Source organism: Triticum urartu, chromosome 6 (genome assembly GCF_003073215.2).
Source record: "Triticum urartu cultivar G1812 chromosome 6, Tu2.1, whole genome shotgun sequence".
Taxonomy (NCBI): domain Eukaryota; kingdom Viridiplantae; phylum Streptophyta; class Magnoliopsida; order Poales; family Poaceae; genus Triticum; species Triticum urartu.
In genome coordinates this window covers 351,314,289-351,337,208 of record NC_053027.1, presented here as the reverse complement: position 1 = coordinate 351,337,208, position 22,920 = coordinate 351,314,289, and positions in this window count along the sequence as shown.

The following is a 22,920-nucleotide window of genomic DNA, read 5'->3' as shown; positions in this document are numbered from 1 at the left end:
TCATCATACTCATCATAAATGGGTAAATCATCGCATGGGGACGTCGCACTAGCATGAAGCATGGTAATAGGTTGATCAACATCATGCAAGCAATCAATGTCAAGAATGTCCACTAGTGGGACTAGAGCATCACCGTCACCTATGTTACCGTTTTCATTCCACTCAAGTGGTGTAGGTGAGGTGGGGAAGACCAAATGGTGGTCATCTTCATCTTGATGGAACCATGTGGGGGGTGCATCAGATTCCACCATGGCCATCGTCTTGTCCAAAGGGAGGACGAAGTCATCGCGAATCGGTGCGTCATCATAGATGGGACCTAGCACCAAATGAGAAGACACAATAGAGGTAGAGGTCAAGTTGTTAGTGTTAAAAGTGGCCTCACATGACCTATCAACTATCTCACTCTCTCTATGTGGTGGTTCACTCACTTCCTCAAAGTAGGCGCGCTCAAACTCACATATGGTGGAGTCACTCATCTCACTCAAGAGGTGGGGGTTGTGGCTCTCCTCACATAGGAATTGTGGAAACACATCATATATGGGGATAGTGGTGAAGTCACTCTCACTCTCAATATGGTGGCTAAAGTCACTCAAGTCAGCACATGTCGCCGTGGTCGAAGGGAAAATCCCATGCTCAACCATCTCGTTGTTGTCGCCGGGATGAAGGCCGAAGATGGCACATCATCACTCTCGCCTCCTAAGATGGAAGCATCATCCTTACTCGTCACCTCGTCGCTCGCCTCCAAAGCTTTGTCCTTGAGGGTCTCCGTAGTCGTACTTGTCGCCGCACCATCTTGAAAAAGAGTCAAAGTAGACTTGGCATCATCAATGCCACAAAGAGGGATGGCGGTGAAGTTGAACTTGGGAGCATCGTCTTGGAGCTCCTCGGGCTTGGACATCGTGGTGGTACTAGCCTCATGCTCGTTCTCATGGAGCTTGGTTGTCACGAAGTGAGCTTGGGGTAGAGAAGCTTTGGCCCTCATGAGTTCTTGTTCCGCCTTGAGAGCACCAATGTAGTTGTCGTCGAGGGACTTGTAGTTCTCGAGGAAGATCGTCTTGGAGATCCCATCATGGAGTGGAACTTCATCGAAATGGGGTCGTCCACGCTGGCTCTTCGCAAGGCAATCTTCATCTCCTTGAAGTACTCGTCGATGGACTTGGATCCTTGGATGGTGTTCTCCAATTGGTGTTGAAGTTTTTCCGTGTAGGTTGGAGGCACAAACTCTTGCCGCAAAGCTCTCTTCGTCTTGGGCCAACTCATGTCGTAGCTCTCCGAAGGTGTGTGAAGCCACCATGTGGACGCATAGTCATGGAATTTCATTGTGGCGCACTTCACTTGATCTTTGGGAGGAACTTGATGTAGCTTGAGGTAGTCGTCCATTAGGCACTCCCACTCGAGATACTCCTCGGGTTCTTAAGTCCCATAGAAAGGAATCGTGTGGTCTATGTCGAGGTCATAGTAGCTCGTGGAAGTCACGGACGTGAGCTTGGGGAGCTTCTCTTGAGGTTCTTGTGGGAGAAGATGCCTTGAAGTCGCTTGGCGAAGATGCCAAGGGATATGGTGAAGTCATTGAGAAGTTGTTGGTGTTGAGCTCTTAACCTTCATGTTCGTGGTGGTAATGGTGTCGATGCCGATGTGACCTTGCCGGAGATGGTAGCTCGGAGGCATGTGCTCTTGAGCGGCTTCTCGAAGATGAGGAAGACCACTTGTAGGACTTGATGAGGGCTTTGATCTCCTCCATTTGAGCTTGCATCTTGGCGTCGTTGGAGTTGTTCATGGCATCGAACTCGTCGTTGTTGTTGTAGACTGAAGATGAAATGCCTTGCCTATCCATCACTCCAAGAGAAAAATGTGAGTGGTAGAAAGAGAAGAACGAATACCAAATGTACCTTGACCGAAGTTGAAAGTGGATCAATGATCACTCCAATGTGGACAAGGAAATAGCACAATTGGTACCAATTCTTGTCAGTTTCTCACACCTACACAAGTAAGGCTTATGGTGGAGCTCGGTGAGGATAGTGGCACAAAAAATTTGATGCAAAATGTTAGCAAGAGTCAATAATGTTGAAAGAGATTCACACATTCGCAAGTGAAACAAGTAGACCAATAGCAATATGTGGCACACGGAAAGGCCCACACGGATAGATAAATGGGATCGTGCAACCAAGGATGAGCACAAAATGTGGAATCCACGGAAAACGCTCGTGTTGCACAACTCAAGAGAGACGCTAGCACGATTGCTCTATAGGCAGATACGACACTTGTGCACAACCTATAGGATGCTAAATGGATAACTTTCTATCCCAAGTATGCTATATATGTATGATGTTCCGGTGATATGATCCAAGATGATCGGATATGACAATCTTATATGCAATGTGGTATGATGCTCTTTCTCTTTTGCTTAAAAGATTTTTTTTCTTTGTATGGCCACTTTTGCACAATGCACAAACCAAGATAGCTATTGTGTATATGCAGGAACAAACTTGAGGCACACGAGATGCTATGATACCAATATGATATGGTATGGTATGCAATGTATGGTGTAGATCACTAATGTGCACAAGTAACGTTGCCGGCAATACTCAAATGGCTAGTCTCGATAGGCAAGTGACGCAAAATGGGCTAGGGGTTATCAATGCAATGGCAAGGGAATATACAATGGAGGGATACCACGATACCAAGATGATATGGAGGTTACCGTCCGTGTCGATGATGAGTGGCGGTGATCTTGATAGAGATACCGAGATGATGGAGACTCGTCCCTAAGTAGTCGAAACACCTTAGGAAATGGAAAAACCGCGAACTCAAAATCTCAAATGTCAAATGGTGATAGCGGGATGCGGTGGTGGTTGCGGAAACTCAATGGGATTGCGGAAATGCCATGATGGGATATGCGAGTAGGCAATGTGGAAGTGCAGGTAAAGGTGGTGGACTATACACGGTGTCGGAGTTGGAAGGACGGTCCCTAAGTAGCCGAAACACCTTAGGAGACACAACTCACAACACAAACAAAAATGGGTTAAGTCGGTGTGGAAGAAGTGTATGGTTGGTAAGCCTATGCGGAAGTTATGGTGGTGGTGGTTGATGAATAAGAAACCGTCCCTAAATAGCCTAGACACCTTAGGAGACTCAAATCACTCCTCAAGAAACCACTAATGCGATGGGGAACAAAATTGGTTAGGTTGCGGAAGTCGGTGGTGGAGTAGCGGAGGATGTGGTGGAAGCCCTAGGCAAAGATGCCAAAGTTCCAAAATTTGATGGAGTCAAATGGTTTTGGTAGTATTTTTGTTGGAAGGGGGATGTCAAGAGATTTTCAACGAGCTAAAAAATGCGAAAATCGGACTCCGGATGAATTAGTTATGGACAAAACGGTGAAACAGGGATGGCTAAGATGTCAGGGGCCGGACATCCGGGCTCGGGGCCGGAAATCCAGGACCTGATGTCCAGAACCGAGAAGATTTGGTGCTCAAGGAGCCGGATGTCCGGCCGGAGACCCGGATGTCCGGCACGATGGCCCGGATGTCCGGCCTGATGAATCCAGATCTCGTTTGGGCCAGAAATTTTCGAATTGGGGGTGGAAATTGATGATTCCAAGGGCAAAATTTGATGGATTTTGTGGATGGAAAGTGGGGGAAATTGGGGATATTCTAGATCCACTCGAAACCAAGCAAATCCATGGATCAAATCCAACAAAACTTCGTCAAACCAACAAATCACAAAAAAAATTGGGGGCTATTTTTGTGGGGAATTTTCGAATTTAGGACGGAATCAACAAAATTAGGCTAGCAACACAACGGGGAGGCTCCGAAATCGTCTTCAACATGGCTCATGATACCAAGATGATGTAGGGTAGAACCCTAATCGGCCGATCTTTCATGAAAGGAGCGGATCCCGCGAAGAACACGAAGAACACGAGGAGGGAAACGAGGGAAATCACAAGGGGAAACACAAGAGGAACACTCAAACTAAAAAGAACAAGTCACAGAAGTGCTAGATCCTCGAATACATAAGAGAAGATACACGATCCAAAGTCAACAACGGATGATACAAAAGGTAACCGATCTTCTCCGTGAGGAGGTCTTGAGTTCTTCTCCAAAAGGAGGTCTTGAATCCAAATGGATCTTCTCCGTAGAGGTCGCGATCTCTCCGTGGAGCAGATCCGATGTGGATGAGCGTAGCTCTATCTCTAAACATGAGCTAAACCAACCCTAATCCTAGAAAGTTGGACGAGGTGGAGTATATATAGTCTAGTGGGGAGAAGGGATACACGGGCCTCGGCCCTTCACTTTGCGCAGACAGGGGAGGCCGGATGTCCAGGCTTTCAGGTGATGCCGGATGTCCGGGCTGGGGAGGCCGGATGTCCGGGCTGGAGAGGTGGCACTTGTTGCTCTCGGGTTCGGAGGGGCCGGATTTCCGGGCTGGGAGCCGGATGTCCGGGGGCTCAGGAACGGCCAAATGTCTGGGCTGGCGAGGCCGGATGTCCGGAGCCTGGGAGTTGTTCTCCGTCTTCTTCTGTCATCGCTTCCATGCTTCACCTCGCGGATGGTGTAGTTGTTCCTTGGCGCTTGCACTCCTCCTCAACATCTGTGAAGCTCCGACAATACCTATGCATGCACATGGGAGAAGTGTCAAGTAGTATACCATCCTCGAATGGGTCAAGTGAGCACGTGTAAAGGAGACGATTCACCTTTATGTATGTGAAGTAGATGTCGCACGTGTCACTTGCCAAACGGACTCTTGACATGGTGATGTCCATAGGATGCTCCGCATCAAGAGGTAACTAGTTCATCTCCATGAGGAGGCCTTGAGGGGGTCTTTCCATGAGGGTTCTTGAATCCGCTTGGGGGGTCTTCTCCGAAGAGGTCGTGAACTCCAATGGAGAAGTAACCAAGTGGATGAGAAAACCTCTATCTCTCAAATGAGCTATCACATTGCTAACCCGAGCTAGGAGGAGGGGGTGTCCTATTTATAGTCACTAGTCAATGTGTACGTGCAATGCATGTTAATTTGGTAGTATATTAAGTGCATGCAGATATTAATTAGGATATTATTTGTGTGTTATTATGTGATTAGCACTATATTCGGAACGAAATTAACTGCACACTAAACATGTTGAGTGCTCGACATTGAAGCAGTATAGGTCGTTGGATTAACATGATTTGATGGCCGAGATTAATTGGATCTGCCCATTTGGGTCTTTTTATATTGGCATAGATAGTGCAATTGGGGGAAAAGTGAAGGGGTAAATGGGCCTCGGGCATGAAGTTGTGCGCAGATAGGCGTCGGACGTCCGACGATTGTCAGTCGTCCAGTCTCTAGTGGGTGTCTGGTCGTCCGGAAGTCTTCGGACTTCCAACGTTTTGGCTCTAGTCCGGAGGTGCCAGATGTCCGGTCGGCGATGGTCGCCCGGGCGCAGATTAGTGTTAGTCGTCCGGTACGCGTCAGATGTCCGAGCGTGGTAGCGTGTGTAGGCTGGGACTTGGGTTGGCCCGCTAGTGCCTCCAAGCATCAGACGTCCGACAGGGGTCGGTCGTCCGGACATCGTCGGACGTCTGAGAGCTATAGCTTCCTGGTAGCTCTTCCTCTTGTTCCTTGTGCTTGGTGTACTCGCCGTTTTGTCCATGGTCTTCCTCTTGGTTCCTGGTTATGCATAGCACATATGTTTGAGGTAGTAGCCATGTCTCACATGTGGAAAGTGACGGTTCGGAGAGGAGCGAGTTCACCTTGTGTCCAATGGCATATACTTGAGGTCTCTTCCTATGTCCTCTTGGGGTCTGGAGTGTAGACATAGTGTACAAGGGGATGATCGTAGGATGCTCCGCATCAACGATCTTCATCATGGACTCCACGTACACCTTCTCCTTCCACACGTCCTGCTACAACACCACCTACTTCATCCGCCAACTCCATCTGAGATACAAGAAAATAGGCACCACCACCACCATCCGCCAAGAGCACACCTTCTAGGCCTGCAGAGAGCTCTTCTTCATCCATGGCATCAATAGGGCAAACACATGATATTATTTGTCACCGTTTCAAGGGTGGAGGTCATTATGCGAGCGAATGCCCATCTAAGCGTGTGATGATTGCTACTGAGGATGGTGGGTATGAGTCCGCTAGTGACGATGATGAGGAAACATTGGCTCTTATTGCAAGTGAACAACATGATGGAGATGATTCTGAACATGAGACACAATACATGGCTGCTGAAGATGCTGACAGGTATGAGAGTTTAGTTGTTCAATGTGTTTTGAGTGTGCAGGTAACACAAGCTGAGAAAAATCAGAGGCACAATTTGTTCGATACAAATGGAGTTGTGAAGGAATATTCTGTCTGTGTCATCATTGATGGAGGGAGTTGTAACAACTTGGCTAGCATGGAGATGGTGGAGAAGTTGTCGCTCACCACACGACCACATCCGCATCCTTATTACATCCAATGGTTCAACAACAACGGCAAGGTTAAGGTAACACATATTGTTCGTGTGCATTTTAGTATCGCTACATATGCTGATAATGTTGATTGTGATGTGGCACCCATGCAAGCATGTTCCTTATTACTTGGTAGACCATGGAAATTTGATAAAAAATTGTACACCATGGTAGAAACAATCAGTATACTCTTGTTCATAAGGTTAAACATATTACTTTGCTTCCTATGTCTCCTTATTCCATTTTGAAAGATGATATTAATAGAGCTAATAAAGCAAAACAGGAGAAAAATAAGAGTGAAAATCAGATGGTGGCAAAAGAATTTGAGCAATAAATGAAGCCTAATAATAAACCATCTAGTGTTGTTTTTGAAATTAAATTGAAAAGTGCATGTTTACTTGCCACTAAATCTGATCTTGATGATATCAATTTCAGCAAATCTGTTTGCTATGCTTTTGTGTGCAAAGAGGCATTATTTTCATTCGAGGACGTGCCTTCCTCTTTGCCTCCTGCTATCACTAAAATTTTGCAGGAGTTCGTTGACGTCTTTCCACAAGATGTGCCACCGGGATTACCACCTATTCGAGGGATTGAGCGTCAGATTGACTTAATTCCCAGTGCTTTGCTGCCAAACCGTGCATCATATCGTACCAATCCAAAGGAGACGAAGGAGATTATGCATCAAGTATAGGAGCTGCTCGACAAAGGTTATATACGTGAATCTCTTAGTCCTTGTGCTGTTCCTATAATACTAGTGCCAAAAAAGTATGGTACATCGCGTATGTGTGCTGATTGTAGAGGCATTAATAATATCACTATTCATTATCGTCATCCTATTCCTAGGCTAGATGATATGCTTGATGAATTGAGTGGCTCTATAATATTCTCCAAAGTTGATTTGCATAGTGGATACCATCAAATTCGTATGAAATTGGGAGATGAATGGAAAATAGCATTTAAAACTAAGTTTGGATTATATGAGTGGTTAGTCATGCCTTTTGGGTTCACTAATTCACCTAGTACTTTCATGAGATTAATGAACAAAGTTTTGTGTGCTTTCATTTGACGATGTGTGGTAGTTCAGTTTGATGATATACTGATTTATAGCAGATCTTTGGAGGAACATTTGGAACATTTACGTTCTGTTTTTTATTGCTCTACGTGATGCACGTTTGTTTGGTAACCTTGGGAAATGCACCTTTTTCACCGACTAAATTTATTTTCTTGGCTATGTTGTTACTCCATAGGGAATTGAAGTTGATAAAGCCAAGATTGAAGCTATTGAGAGTTGGCCGCAGCCCAAAACAATCACACAAGTGAGGAGTTTCCTTGGCCTCGCTGGTTTCTATAGGCGTTTTGTGAGAGATTTTAGCACCATTCCTACACCTCTCAATGAGCTTACAAATAAGGATGTGCCTTTTGTTTGGTGTACCGCACAGGAAGAAGCCTTCACTGTATTGAAAGATAAGTTGACACAGGCTCCTTTACTCCAACTTCCTGATTATAATTAAACTTTTGAGCTTGAATGTGCTACTAGTGGAATTGGATTAGGAGGTGTGTTATTACAAGATGGCAAACCTGTTGCATAATTTTCTGAAAAATTTAGTGGGCCTATTCTAAACTATTCTACTTATGATAAAGAATTATATGCTCTTGTTCGGACGTTAGAAACATGGCAACAATATTTATGACCCAAAGAATTTGTTATACATTCTGATCATGAATCTTTGAAATACATTAAAAGTCAAGCAAAACTAAACCGTAGACATGCTAAATGGGTTGAATTCATTGAGACTCCCCCTTATGTTATTAAGCACAATAAGGGTAAAGAAAATGTTATTGCTGATGCATTGTCTCGTCATTATACTATGCTTTCACAACTTGACTTTAAAATATTTGGTTTGGAGACCATCAAAGATCAATATTTGCACGATGCTGAATTTGAAGATGTGTTGCATAATTGTAAAGAAGGGAGAACATGGAACAAGTTTGTCATTAATGATGGATTTTTGTTTCATGCTAACAAGCTGTGCATTCTAGCTAGCTTTTTTTGCCTTTTGTTGTTGCAGGAGGCGCATGGAGGAGGATTAATGGGACACTTTGGCGTCAAGAAGATGGAGGATATACTTGCTACACATTTCTTTTGGCCAAAGTGTGACGGGATGTTGAGTGTTTTGTTGCTCAGTGCACTACATGTCAAAAAGCTAAGTCACGACTCAATCCTCATGGTTTATATATGCCTTTGCTTTTACCTAGTGTTCCTTGGGAGGATATATCTATGGACTTTATTTTAGGTTTAGCTCGAACAAAGAAGGGGTGGGATAGCATATTTGTTATCGTGGATAGATTCTCGAAAATGGCACACTTTATACCATGTCATAAAAGCGATGATGCTACCAATGTTGCTAATTTGTTCTTTCATGAAATTATTCGCTTGCATGGTGTGCCAAATACTATTGTTTCAGATCATGATACTAAATTTCTTAGCCACTTTTGGAGATGTTTATGGGCTAAGTTGGATACTAAACTGCATTTTAGTACTACTTGTCACCCCCAAACTGATGGACAAACTGAAGTAGTTAAGAGAACATTGTCTACTACGCTTAGGGATGTTTTGAAGAATAACAAGAGAATGTGGGAAGAATGCTTGCCTCATATTTAATTTTCTTATAATCGTTCACTGCATTCTACTACTAAGATGTGCCCTTTTGAAATTGTATATGGTTTCCTACCTCGTGCACCTACTGATTTGTTGCCTCTTCCATCTTTGGAGAAGGTTAATTTTGATGCTAAAAAATGTGTTGAATTGATCTTAAAAATGCATGAGTTAACTAAGGAAAGCATTGAGCATATGAATGCAAAATATAAACTTGCTGGAGATAAGGGTAGAAAACATGTTGTCTTTGCACCTGGAGATCTTGTTTGGTTACATTTGCGTAAGGATAGGTTTCCTAATTTATGCAAATCAAAGCTAATGCCACGTGCTGATGGTCCTTTTAAGGTGTTAGAGAAAATAAATGATAATGCATATAAACTTGAGTTGCCTGCAAATTTTGGGGCTAGTCCCACATTTAACGTTGCAGATTTGAAGCCTTATGTGGGTGAGGAAGATGAGCTTCCATCAAGGTCGACTTCACTTCAAGAGGGGGGGGGGATGATGAGGACATCAATACCATTGTTACACCCACAACCCCTGCTGCTATACGTACTGGATCAATTACTAGAGCTCGCGCACGCCAATTAAATTACCAGGTACTTTCGTTTCTTGGTAATGATTCTAATGTTCATGAGAATATGATGCTGCCTAAATTGGATACATTTGTTTTGGTTACAAATGAATGGCCTAGCTTGGACGAGAAGGATGAACATTGGAGCAAGTTCAAGCTTGGAAATGATGTCATGTGCAAGGGGAACAAGAACGGAGTTTCAAGTGGTGATTTCAGGACATTAAAGCCACCATAACGAGTGCGTGAAGGCTTGGATGAAATATACATGATGCTACTTCATAAATTTCGTCTAGAGGCTAGTATAGGTGCTGCGTCACCTTATTTTTGGGCCAGACCCATGTAATTTCGAAATAGTCAAGTATAGGATGTTTTTAGAGTCTGTATGTGTGGGGAAATAAGAGTTAGGGTTGGTTTCGAACCCCTCCTCCAAGGGCCACGAAATTCCCCCTCTCTTCCTCCATATATACAACCCTTAGGGCGTCGTTTAGACTTTGGGTTTTTTCAGATTAAAAGTTCTCCATAGCTCTAACTTCGCGTACTTCATTTGTCTCCAACGACCAGACCAAGACGTCACAAAACCCCACCTTGATCAATAAAGCTTTCATCTTATATTCGCAATATCCAGATTGCAATCTTAGTTTCTTGCTTCATCTTCAGTTGCTTACAGGAAATAGACCTTCATGGTCAGGTTGATCGTGCTCCGGCATGGTCAATAACCTCTTGGGGTTGGTTTAGCAATTGCTAAGGCGCGACATCCTCACACGTTTGTACTCGAATCGTCAAAGTCGACTTCCACCAAAATGATAGCCACCATCTCATCGAAAGACGGGACAACTTTGCTTCTATCACGCCTTCACGGGCGGCCATCAAGAACTAGGGCGGCCCAGCGACTTGCAGCTCCTCACGCAGAAGGAAGGAGAAACTCTGTGGAAGTACATGCAGAGGTTCAGTCCAGTCCACAGAAATATCCCAGACATCCACCCGGTAGCTATGATTGCTGCATTCCAGTCCAACATGCACAATCGTCGGATATGTTCCAAGATGAATGTTCAATTTCCCAAGACTGTGAAGGAGCTTTACACTCTGGTGGATAAGTGTACTCGGGTAGAGGAGGGGAGGAGGCTCCCCGGAGAAGAGGATGGCATCGACGTCGACTCAGAGGATGATGACGAAGCCACCAGTGGGAAGAGGAAGAACAAGAAGCGCAATAAAAGGCGCAAGGAAAAGACAGTGATGACCATTGAAGGATCGGGCACACCTAGTACCGGCAAGAAGGCCACGACTGAGGTACCCGGCAAGGAGGTTGCCGCGTGCAATTATTGCCAGGAAACCGCAGCTGCTGAGAAGGCTGGGAAAGATGATGGGCAGTACTGCAAGATCCATCGGACCAAGGGCCACGATCTTCAAGAGTTTCATCAGGTTGAGTAGCTTGTCAAGAAGTAGAGGGATGAATATGAAAAGCGTGATAAGGAGAAAGGTCAGAATGGCGCTGACCGGAAGAGCCGAGGTGGCGGAGCAAGCCTCCCCGGCAAGGCTCCTAAGGATCTAGGAAAACCCGCCAGAGGCTGTGAGAAGGATGATTGCAATGATGAGAGTGATGGAGGGGATTAAGAGTAAACCAGCAAGCAGGAATTCCAGAAGGCCATTGACGCCCTGTGTATTAATGGTGGTGCATCTCTGCACTCCTCTCACCGCCAACTTAAACAGTGGACGCGTGAAGTCAATGTTGTGGAGCCAGTGGCAGATTCTTGAAGGCCGCTCAACTGGTCCCGCATGACCATCATCTTTGATGAAGAGGACCACCCTGACCGCACCACTGTGGTAGGGTGCTTGCCATTGCTGGTCTCGCCAACAATCCGCAACCTTAAGGTCACAAAGATGTTGGTTGACGGTGGGGCCGGGTTGAATCTGATTTCTCCAAAGGTCATGAGCAAACTTCAGATAGCAGAGGAAGAGCTTGAGGTCACTGGTACGTATGAAGGAATCAACCCTGGCAAGAGTCGTCCTAAGGGGAAGATCACGTTACCAGTTACATTCGAGCAAGAGTTGAATTACTGGACTGGGAAGATCGTGTTTGATGTGGTCGACCTCCCCCTGCCGTATAATGGAATCCTTGGCCGCCCAGCTCTGGCCAAATTCATGGCGGCATCCCACTATGCCTACAATCCTTTGAAGATGCCAGGACTATTAGGCGTCATTTCCTTTCCATTAGACGAGAAGGACACAATCATTTGTGTGGATAAGATGTACCGAGAGGCAGTCGCATCAGAGGCCGCTGAAGCCGCTGTTCCCTCTAAGGAAAGTAGAGGAAAGAAGAAAGCTAACAGGGACACCGGCAAGGAATCCGGGAAGCGTACCTCTTCACAGAACGCTGCACGTGTTGAAGATTTGTCGGAGAGTTCCAATAGCAAGAGATCCAAGGCTGCTGCACCTGCTGTGAAAAAGGTCCCGGCAAGGCTGGTTGGCACCGATGGTACCTTCGCCATCAGTGCCACCCTCGATGAAAAATAGGAAAGCGCGCTCATTACTTTCCTGCGTCCAAATATTGATGTGTTGCCTGGCAACCATCTGATATCCCCGATGTTCCCAGGGAGGTAATCGAGCAACTTGAGGCAGCTGGTCTGGTCAGAGGAGTATTGCATCCAACATGGCTAGCAAATCCTGTGGTGGTGCGCAAGGCTAATGGAAAATGGAGGCTGTGCGTAGATTTTGCTGATCTGAACAAGGCCTACCCGAAGGACCCATTTCCCTTGCCGCGCATCGATCATATTGTGGATTCCACCTCCGGGTGCGACTTGCTTTATTTTCTGGATGCCTACTCTGGATACCACCAGATCTTTATGTCCAAGGAAGATGAAGAGAAGACCGCGTTCATCGCCCCATGTGGCACATACTACTTCGCACGGATGCCCTTTGGGTTGAAGAGCGCCTGATCCACTTTTGCGAGGGCAGTCCAGATTGGTTTTGAGTCATAGATGCACATGAATATTAAAGCTTACATGGATGATATTGTGGTCAAGACTGAGGACAGATCAACCCTCATTCAGGATTTAGGAGACATTTGCTAATCTACGCAAGATCAACTTGAAGTTGAACCCAGAGAAAGCTACCAACAATACTACAGATTATGAAGGGCTCCTTGTCGGGCTCGTGATTGCTACAGAACTGGGGATCAAGAAGTTGATCATCCGCGGAGACTCACATCTTGTGGTGAGACAAGTCAACAAGGATTACCAAAGTCCAACGGCCAGACCAAGATCGCTTATGAAACCCCACTTTTCTCACCATTTGATCCATATTCGCAATATTCAGATTACTTTATCATATTCTTGCTTATTCTTCGATTGCTTGCAGGGATAAACCTTTGTGGTCAGGTTGATCGTGCTCCAGCGTGGTCAATAAACTCTCGGAGTTGGTTTAGCGATTGCTAAGGCATAACATCATGCGTGTTTGTAGTCAGATTGCCAAAGTCGTCTCCACCAAATCGATAGTTATCATCTCATCAAAAGATCGGGACACCCCGCCACTATCATTATGGAAGTGTGTTTGGAGAGGTCATGACTTTATTTAATGATGATTCCACTATCTTGGAAGAGGTTTCAATTGATTAGGACAACAAAATTGCTATCTATGATGATTATGGTGATGACATGTATGCTATAAAGAATAATGATAACCATGAAACTTGTCATCATGATTTTAATGTTCAATTTGATTATGTCAATCAAGTATCTCATGATAGTTATTTTGTTGAGTTTGTTTCCACTACTATTCATGAGAAGAAAATTGCTTATGTGGAGAGTAGTAAAATTTCTATGCCTATGAATCATGAAAAGAATGCTTTATGTGATAGCTATGTTGTTTAATTCATTCATGATTCTACTGAAAATTATTATGAGAGAGAGGAACATATGCTTTTACATATCTCAATAATATCAAGTTTCCTCTCTATGTGTTGAAAGTTTTGAAGTTATGCTTGTTTTACCTTCCTATGCTAATTGATTATTGTTCCCATGAATTGTTTGCTCAGAAAATCCTTATGCGTAGGAAGTGGGTTAGACTTAAATGTGCTAGTCATGTTCTTCATGATGCTCCTGTTATGTTTCAACTCCTTACTTTTATGTGAGCATCATTGAAATCATCATGCCTAGCTAAAAAGGCATTAAAGAAAAGCGCTTGTTGGGAGACAACCCAATATTTATACCTAATGTTTTTGTGTGTTCACAAGATTAAGCTACTGTAGTAATCATGTTTTATAGCTTTTGTTTCAATAAAGTGCCAAGTAAAGCCTTTGGGATAGTGTGGCTGATAGTTGACTTGATTCTGTGCAAAAACAGAAACTTTTGTGTGCTGTAATAGAATTGTTTAAATTCACTGGAACGCGATAAATTCTGAATTTTTTACAAATGATTTATATGCAAGTGGCCTACGATGTCTTGATTTTTTAGAAGTTTTGGAGTTACATAAGTATGATTATTGTTCACATAATTACAGTCTGTTCTATTTTTGATAGATTCGATTTTTCAATCCATAGTTCACTTGTTTTAGTGTTTTTATAGCTTATATTAAGTGATATAAATTGTGGAAAGGACAAGGCACAATAGGCATTGTGTAATAAAAATTATGAATCGTCTTTGACAGTACCAAAGTGAATGATTTGCTCTTTATCATACTAACCTATCTCACGAAGTTCCGTTAAGTTTTGGGTGATTGAAGTCTTCAAGTTTGGGTGAGATATTGATATGAGGTGAATAAGGAGTGGCACGACCCTAAGCTTAGGGATGCACAAGGTGCCCCAAGGGAATATTCAAGGAATACCCAAGCAATAAAGCTTGGTGATGCCCCGGAAGGCATCCCCTCTTGCGTCTTCAACATTATCGGTAACCTTACTTGGAGCTATATTTTTATTTGTCACATGATATGAGTTTTTCTTGGAGCATCATTTTATTTTATTTTGATTGCTTGTTGTTATTTAGATTAGTGTTTTATATCTTTTATTTCAATGAAAATTTCAAGTATAGAGTTTACCATTCTTATTTTGCAAGTCCGTATATTGTTGTTTGAAAACAGAAAGTTTTCTATCATTGTCCGAATTCTCCTGGATAGTAAGAACATGATAAAATCTTGAAATTTTTACACAATATGCCATGATAAATTTTCTATAGCGTGGAAGTTTTTTAGAATTTTTTGAGTTAAAGAAGTTTGAATCTTCTAGCATCCTTTACAGAATGTTCTGTTTACACAGATTGCTGTTATGTTTGCTTGTTTAACGATTCTATTTGAGGATAGGAGTATTAAATATGCAGAGGCATTTAGTATGCAATGTTAAATTGTAATTTTAGTGATTTACTACAATATGTAATCGTAAGGTTTTTCATTTATTTAAACTAGCTTATCTCATGAGTTCTTGTTGAGTTTTGTCTGGATGAGTCTTTTTAGATTAAGGGAAACCGTGATATGTGTAGCGACCCGACCTCAGATGGTCAGGTCTCCGTGCTTTAGTGTCATCCCTGGATCGGTAATGCTGACACACATAGTACTCGAAGGATTTATAACAGAGCAGCAATCACACACTTATTACATCGAATGTCTCAAGAGAGAACTTACTACAATAATATGGCTTAAGGCCATCTAATACGATAACAGTGGAAGTCTTGGAAGGTAAAGTGAGTCCATCAACTCCAACGGCATAGCTGAGCTGCACGGCAACAACCTAACGAACCTTACTCCTCGTCTGAAAAGTCTGCAACATAATACATTGCAGCCCGAAAACGGGTCAGCACATGGAATATGCTGGCAACATAACACAGTAGAGCAAGAACAGAATAATGCTATCAGTATATGCATATATGGCTGGTGGAAACCTCTATGGTTTATAGTTTTTGCGAAAAGCCAATTTTTCCCTACAACAAAGGAATATATTTTAATTTTACTATCAAGGTAGTTGAAACATAATTGAGAAGGTTCCTCCAACTCAATCCCAATTAAAGTGATTAACAACCCAACAATATTAATTAAACATGATGAGATACATGTGATAACCCAAGTACTAGATACTCAAGAATTGTCCATAACTGGGGACACGGCTAACCATAATTAGATTGTACACTCTGCAGAGGTTTGCGCACTTTTCCCCACAAGACTCGATCTCCTCCATGGATTTCTCGCACTACAGGGTGTTTGAGAAACGGATGACCGAGACACAGTCTTTCAGAAACATTAACTCTCTACTCCGGACAGACCATACCAAACCTACATCCCACTACCTGCTGATCTACCTCTTCAAGAGCTCACGTAACTTACTCAACTATGCTAGAGCCCATAATAGCTGGTGGCTGCACACGGAACTTTCTAGCATGAATCATCTCAGTTCCCTTTGGGCCTGGGTGGCGGTTCATAGGAAGATGACACGGGTACTCCAGGATTTCCAAAAATACAGGCAACACCGGGTACTCCAGGTGCCTCAATCCACCCAGTTGTTTGATTAAGTTGCCACCTTAAGTTGAACTGTTAATTTAACAATCTCACATCTGTCATGGATTTCACTTAAACCCAACCCACGTCTACGAGCATAGCATAGCAGTATAAGCAATTCGTATAAGTAACTCCCAAGGGTTTGAATGTAAGAGGGCAATAGGTTCTACCTCATCAACTACTTCCAACCCACAAGTTAATGACATCCTAATCATGCAATGTTTGAGGATTGGAACTAATGCATAATAACTGGGTGATAAAGGGGTATGATCAAAGTGTTACTTGCCTTGCTGACGATCTGCGAAACCTAGGGACTCATAGTAGCACGCTTCGCACTCCGGGTGTTCTATTTCAAGCAAACAATAGCATACATAAGTAACAAGCAACGATGCACAAGCAAAACTCAAATAAAAGAGGTTGACCAGAAAGTTCAAATTAAGAACTCTGGTTCGCAAAAAGAATCAAATCAAATGGAGCAACGAAACTCAAACGGCGAAAGAAAGAAGTTTCGTTTACTAATCTGAAACTAGGTCAAATTTTATAGTAGAGAAAACTTGTTTGAGTTGGTTAAAAGGAAAGAGGGTTTCGAGATGAAACTCTAGGCGCTTGAATCGCCTGATTCCGACTAACGAGCGAAAAGATAAACGGAAACTAAGATCGGATCAGAAATCACGATCAGAGAAAATCGCGGAATAAATCTGATAAAAGAAAATTGAGGAATAGACTAACGAACGAGCGTTCGTTAGCTATATCTAACGGGCGAAGAACTGTTCGTTAAAACGAACGTTCGGACGAACGTCCGCTAACTAGAAGAACCGAGAAAAACCGGCGAACCGAAAAAAACGGATCTAGGGTTTCTAAAAAAACTGGCGGCGGAGTCCGGCGGCTACCTCCGGTGAGGCGAGGTGGCGGGGCGGCGGCTTGCAGGGCGGCGGTGGCGTTGGGCGGCGGCGGCAAGCGGCGGTGGCGGCAGCTTAGCGCGGCGGCAGCGGCTAGCCTGGTCGGCGGGTGCTAGCGCGGGCGGCGGGGTTGGTGCGGGGCGACGATGGCTGTGGCAGTGGGGGGCTCGGGCGGCGCATATATAAAGGGGGCGGGCGGCTTGGAGGAGGGGCCAAGGCGGCGGCGGTGGAGTCCGGCTCGGACTCCTCGTCCGAGTCGGCGGCGGCGGCGCGCGCGCGGGGAAGGCGGCGGCGGCGGCCTGGCTCGGTTGGGCCTTAGGCCCAGTCGGGCGCGGGAACTTTTTTTTATAAATAATTTCCCCGACCGAAATAAAATCCTAGAAAAATAAATAAAAATCTAAAAATGCCAAAATAAATTTTCACCGTCTAAATAAAATATTTAGAACGGGATGAACATTTTCTTGGCCCTAAAATGCAATTTTGAAAACGTGAATTGTTTCTAATGCAAACAAAATTTCAATAAAATCCAAATAAAACAAATATTTGATTTTAATATTTTTCCTCCAACATTTCATTTATTTTGGAGAAGTCATATCATCTCCTCTCTTGTATTTTGATATGAAATATTTTCGGAGAGAAAAATAATTAAAACCAAAATCCTCATTTCAAAATTTGATAAAAGAATCAAATATGAAAACCGGGAAATCCCCAACTCTCTCCGAGGGTCCTTGAGTTGCTTAGGATTTTGAGGATTACGGAACGGAAAAGCAATAAAACATGATATGCAATGATGATCTAATGTATAACATTCCAAATTGAAAATTTGGGATGTTACAAACCTACCCCCCTTAAGATGAATCTCGCCCTCGAGATTTGGGCTGGCTAGAAAATAGGTGCGGGTGGTCTTTGCGGAGTTCATCCTCTCGTTCCTAGGTGGCTTCATCCTCGGTATGGTGGCTCCACTGAACTTTGCAAAACTTGATAACCTTACTACGGGTGACTCTGCTGGCAAACTTAAGAATCTTAACTAGTTTCTCCTCATAAGTCAAACCACTGTCCAACTGAATCGCCTCCAGGGGTACTGTATCTCTTAGCGGTATATCTGCCATCTCAGCATGACACTTCTTCAGCTGTGAAACGTGAAACACGTCATGAACTCCTGGCAATCCCTCGGGTAACTACAACTTGTAGGCAACTTCTCCCATCCGTTCCAAAATACGATACGGTCCTACAAATCTCGGGGCTAACTTTCCCTTAACTCCAAAATGTTTCACTCCTCGCAAGGGTTATACTCGCAGATATGCTCGGTCTCCAATTTCATAGGTTACCTCCTTGCGTTTTGAGTCAGCATAACTCTTCTGCCTGGACTGAGCAACCTTCAGTCTGTCACGAATCAATTTAACCTTCTCCTCAGACTCCTTGATCAAGTCTGGTCCAAACAACTGTCGGTCTCCTACCTCGTCCCACATCAACGGTGTTCTGCACCTTCGTCCATACAGGGCTTCAAATGGTGCCATCTTCAAACTGGCTTGATAGCTATTGTTGTATGAAAACGCTACGTATGGCAAATTTTCATCCCAACTAGATCCATAATCTAGCGCACAGGCTCTCAACATGTCCTCCAAAATTTGGTTGACTCTCTCTATTTGTCCATCCGTCTGCGGGTGAAATGCTGTACTAAACTCCAATCTCGTTCCCAGGGTCTGGTGCAACTGGTGCCAAAACTTTGAGGTAAACTGTGTTCCTCGATCTGATACGATGGTCCTCGGAACTCCATGCAGACATACGATCCTGGACATATATATCTTGGCCAACTTTGCACTTGTATAGGTGGTTTTCACTTGGATGAAGTGAGCTACTTTGGTCAAGCGATCAACTACTACCCATATGGAATCATATCCTGCGTTGGTCCTGGGCAATTTGGTGATAAAGTCCATGCCCAGTTTATCCCACTTCCATTCGGGTATCGGCACAGGATGTAATAGTCCTGCTGGCTTCTGATGCTCTGCCTTCACGCGCTGACATACATCACATATGGCTACATACTCGGCAATACCCTTCTTCATACCGGTCCACCAGAAATGTTCCTTCAAATCAAATACATCTTGGTGTTTCCAGGGTGTATCGAGTATGGTGAGTCATGGGCCTCTTGAAGTATCAACTTCCTGATCTCCTGGTTATTGGGCACATAGATTCGGTCCTCAAACCATAAGGTATCATGCTCATCCTCACGAAAACCTTTGGCCTTTCCTTTGCCCATCTTCTCCTTTATCTCGGCAATCTCCTTGTCCTCCTTCTGAGCTTCCCGAATCTTGCCCAGCAATGTTGACTGGACCTGCATTGTTGCAACGGATCCTCTAGGAACAATCTCCAATCGAAGTTAGTTCCATGATATTCTCTGCTAACTCCTTCGGCAGTCCCTTACCTTCAAGGATATTAGCATAACTCTTCCGGCTCAAAGCGTCTGCTACGACAATGGCCTTTCCTGGATGATAGTGTAGCTTCATGTCATAATCCTTTATAAGTTCCAACCATCTCCTCTGTCGAAGGTTCAGTTCCTTCTGGGTGAAAATGTACTTCAAACTCTTATGGTCCGTGTACACATCACAACGGTTTCTAATAAGGTAATGTCTCTAGGTCTTCAATGTATGTACTACAGCTGCTAACTCCAAATCATGCGTGGCATAGTTCAACTCATGAGGTTTTAGTTGTCGTGAGGCATACGAAACAACTCTCCCGTCCTGCATAAGCACACCTCCAAGTCCTAAGCGTGAGGCAACGCAGTACACTTGGAACTCCTTATGTATATCTGGCAGTGTTAGCACTGGCGCTGTAGTCAAACGTTTCTTCAATTCCTGGAAACTTGCCTCGCAATTTTCTGTTCATTTAAACTTAGTATCCTTCTTCAACAGTTCAGTCATTGGCTTTGCAATCTTGGAAAAATTCTCGATGAATCTCTAATAGTATCCTGCGAGTCCAAGAAAACTGCGGATCTCGCTAACTGAAGTGGGTGCCAACCATTCAGTGACTGACTGAATTTTGCTGGGGTCTACTGCTATACCTTCTCCCGATATAACATGTCCAAGGAACCCGACTTCCTTCAACCAAAATTCGCATTTGCTAAACTTAGCATACAACTGGTGTTCCCTGAGTTTCTCGAGAACTACGCGCAAATGCTCCTTGTGCTCCTCCTCGTTCTTCGAGTATACCATAATATCATCAATAAACACCACAACAAACTTGTCCAAATACTCCATGAACACCTTGTTCATCATGCTCATGAAATAGGCAAGGGCGTTAGTCAGTCCAAATGACATGACTGTGTACTCGTATAATCCATATCGTGTTGTGAACGCTGTCTTCGGTATGTCCTTCTCTCGTATCTTCAACTGATGATACCCGGATCGCAAATCGATCTTCGAAAACACTTTAGCTCCTTGCAACTGATCAAACAGATCGTTGATCATCGACGGTGGGTTCTTGTTCTTAATTGTCACTTCATTTAATGCTCGATAATCAACAACCATCCTCAGGGATTTATCCTTCTTCTCAACCAAAAGTACTGGGGCTCCCCAAGGTGATGAACTTCTTCGGATGTATCCTTTCTCCAATAACTCCTTGATCTGTTTCTTAATTTCTTCGAGATCATTTGCGGGCATCCGATAGGGTCTCTTAGATATTGGTCTTGTACCTGGCAATAGCTCTATCAAAAACTCAATGTCTCTATCCGGTGGCATGCGTGGTAATTCCTCTGGAAAAACATCCGGGTAATCCTTCACTACAGACACTTCCTCCTGAACAACTCCCGTAAGGGCATTCACTTGACTCCTCCTAGGCACATGCCTAGATACATACTTAATCCTTTTCCTTTCTGGGGTGGTGAGATAAATCGACTTACTAGCACAGTCAATGCTTCCTCCAAACTTTGACATCCAATCCATGCCCAATATCACATCCAGTCCTTGTGACTCCAAGATAATTAGGTCGGACGGAAAAATATGTGTACCAATGGTTAAGGGTATCTGGTCACACGATCGGCTGGCCATATACTCTGCTCCGGGTGAACTTACTAACAGAGGGGCCCTAAGGGTTTGGGTTGGTAGTTTAAACTTATCCACGACTCCCCTTGATATGTATGAATGCGATGCACCAGTATCGAAAAGAACAAGAGCGGTAAATGACTTAACCAAAAACTTACCTATTACCGCGTCCGGCTGCTCTTCAACCTCCTCCATGTTAACGTGGTTCAATTATCCTTTGTTGAATGGATTTGGCTTCTTCCCAGCGCTCCATTTCCATTTCTATTCTTTCCTTCAGGGCACTTCATGGCGTAGTGTCCAGTCTTCCCGCACTTGAAACAAGTAACATGACTTAAGTCCCTTTTGGCGGGTGTGGCTGGGTTGGGGCCGTTATGATTATTGTTGGTTCCGTTCCCATTCCCATTCTTAGAACCATTGTGGTTATGCGATCCTCCTCCTGTGTGGTTGTGACCTCCATGGTTATGAACAAGTCCTCCCGAGTTCGGGGTTAGGCGAGGTTTCTGCTAAGCTCCTGAGTTATACTTCCCCTATCCATACTTCCTCTTGCGGCTCTCAATCTGCTGCTGCTTCCCTTCAATCATAAGAGCCTTATCTACCAACTCATGGTAGTTGTTGAAGGTTGCTACCATCAATTGCATACTCATCTCATCATTCAGCCCTTCCATAAACTTCTCCTGCTTCGCGGCATCTGTGGCCACATCATCAGGGGTGTAGCGAGATAACTTGCTAAACTCGTCCATGTACTGAGCCATAGTACGGTTCCCCTAGCGTAAGTTGCGGAACTCCCGCTTCTTCATTTGCATAGCTCCAGTGGAGAAATGGGCTGTGCGGAAAGCTTGCTGAAACTGGTCCCAAGTGACATTGGCTATAGGAAAAGTGGCTGTGTAATTCTCCCACCATGAGGCTACTGGTCCATCCAATTAATGTGCGGCAAAGCGCACTCTCTTAGCATCTGTGCAAGCTGCGATGGTCAACTCCCTTCCGACACGGCGTAGCCGATCGTCCGCAACTATGGGCTCGGTGCTACTGGAAAACACCGGCGGCTGTAACCTTAGAAAACGGGCTAGGTTGTCCACGGGCGGCGGGTTGTTGTTGTTGTTGTTGCCCTGATTCTGAACTAGCAATTGCATCAACATATTCTGTTGTTGGATCAACTGGCTGAGCTCCGGTGGGAAGGCAAAACCGGTGTCACGTCTCGGAGGCATATGAGGGTTTAGATGGAAGAGATTAGAATAGAGAAGGGGTCTATGAGAAAACACTACCCATATGCACATGAGACAAACACAATCATTTCACTCAATCAATCAAGCAAGGGAATACAAACGATCTAGAACTATCGCACAAGTGCTCAACTACTACTAAATACATGGGGGAATACTAGTGATATATGGTAGTCATCTAGAAATTTTGATCGATGGAAGACTCCATGATGTCTGCTCCAGCTTCGTCTTCATAGTCATCATCACTAGGATCGGAATCGGTGTCGTCGATGATGATGTAGTTGTCCGGGCAAGTGGGATCTTCGTCTTCGTCTCCTGGTGCTGGTCCTTCCATGAATACTCCGATTTTCTTGACTACGTCGTCATTCTTCTCCAGTAGTGTCTTGATTTCCTCCTCATATCCATCGCATACAAACTTGAGTTCTTCCTCCGGCTCGATGATTCTAGTCTTTGCCTTCTTTAAGTCCATCATGTCCGCGCACATCTGGTTTTCCTGACGTCGGATGTGCTGGTTTAACTCCTGGATGAAAGCTGCAATGGATCTATCCTTCTTGGTGCTGATTACTTCCCATTGCTCGTCTCGGCGCCCACATATTTGGTTAATAGTGTCCTTAAGCTCCCTGTTG